This window comes from Rousettus aegyptiacus, unplaced genomic scaffold, assembly GCF_014176215.1.
Source record: "Rousettus aegyptiacus isolate mRouAeg1 unplaced genomic scaffold, mRouAeg1.p scaffold_m13_p_16, whole genome shotgun sequence".
NCBI classification, from domain to species: domain Eukaryota; kingdom Metazoa; phylum Chordata; class Mammalia; order Chiroptera; family Pteropodidae; genus Rousettus; species Rousettus aegyptiacus.
The window spans coordinates 12066806-12068367 of NW_023416291.1; the positions used below are offsets into that span (position 1 = coordinate 12066806).

The window sequence follows — 1562 nt, forward strand, 5'->3', positions numbered from 1 at the left end:
GCCCCTTGCGCCATTGCAAGCCCCGGAGCAAGACGGAGCAGATTAATTAGTACTAATTCCCCTTGAGCCATCGGGTCCCCTCTTAGTGTGTCAGAATATAATGAAATCTCCCACAGTTTGCCCAACCGCTCAGAAAGGTGGATTTCCACAACCCACATGCATTCGCTGACACTTTTTCCCAGGAAACCAAACACATCAGAGTAAACAAAGCAAAAGCCCTGGCTCTGCTGTCACCTCTGGTGACCATTTAATTTGTCTTGTCTCTCTTCTTCGTAAGTATCTCCAATAATTCACTATCTATTTAGAATGTGTTGTGCTCTGAACAACAGGCTTTCTGACTGATTGTTTAAACAGGAGGAGATGGTTTTTTCTCATGTAACAAACCCAGACGTGGGTGGATGGCGACGTTCGCTCAGTGGCCGCAAAGTCAGCATGTTGGGTTGCTGTCTCTGTGCGTCTCGCGGCTGTCAGAGCACCGACACAGCCCCCAGCAGCCTCTGCTCATGCATTCGGGTTCACGGGCAGGCATCAGGGGCGTCTGGTCTTGCTTCTCACTTCCATCTCTCTTAGCCAGGAGAGCGAAACCTTCCTCCTGAGTTTCCCAGCTTCCTTTACTTCTCTTTACATTTCACTGGTCAGAACTAAGGTATACGGCTGCTCCAGCTGGGAAAAAGCCATGAGCTATAGAGTCATTGGTGGATACTAACGTGGGACTCTGCTCAACCTTTTGCAATATCCTTTATTAAAGAACCAGAACTGAGCTCTTTTTTTTTTTTTTTTTTTTTTTAGGCGAGACAACCCTTGGTTGACCTCACAGATTGCAAGGACCTTGTCAGCTTACAATTTCTTATTTTTTAATTTTTTTATGCCTACAGCACCTGGTCTTCCTTGGTGGTCTCCCATCTAAGTACTAACCAGGCCCGACCCTGCTCAGCTTCCGAGATCAGACAGGATCGGGCTTGTTCAGAGTAGCATGGCCGTAGACGCATCTGAACTTTCATTTAAAAAATTTTCAGCAAATCACACGTCTGTGTGGTAGATTAAGCACGCTAGCAGAACACATACTATTTTTAAAAGATCACATTTTTCTTTTTATTTTCAAATGCTTTTCTCCCTCACCCCCACTAGGGTATTGTTTTCCTTTTCCTGTGGACTTTTCTCATGCGCTGCAATTCTTAGAGTAATAAATGTAGACGTTCATACTAAGTTGTAGTTAATTTATTATTTATAGAAAGGAAGATCAGTAATTTCATGATTTGGAATAGTCAACAGAAGCATTATGGTGAACTTGTCTGTATTACTTTTTGGAACGGTAATATGAGATAGAAGCTCCCTTCACCCCCAGACTTTCTAAAGTACACAATTTAATCAAACCCTGTCCATACTATAGAGATTTTCATAGACTAATAACTCACCACTCTTGGGTTTAATCACCAACTCTTGTCACATAAACTGCTGCTGAATTCTTTTCTGCTTTTGGCATCTTAAGTCACTGGGCACTCCTGAAGGACGAGTAGATTCACATTTAATTTCGCCAAAAATGAAAAGAAAAAAAAATGAAC

General features: G+C 42.7%; 1 pseudogene; it reads right to left on the reverse strand.

The window, feature by feature from the left end:
- Window positions 1-866: 866 nt before the first annotated feature.
- Window positions 867-985, reverse strand: LOC118612539 (annotated as a pseudogene).
- Between the last annotated feature and the right edge of the window lie 577 nt (window positions 986-1562).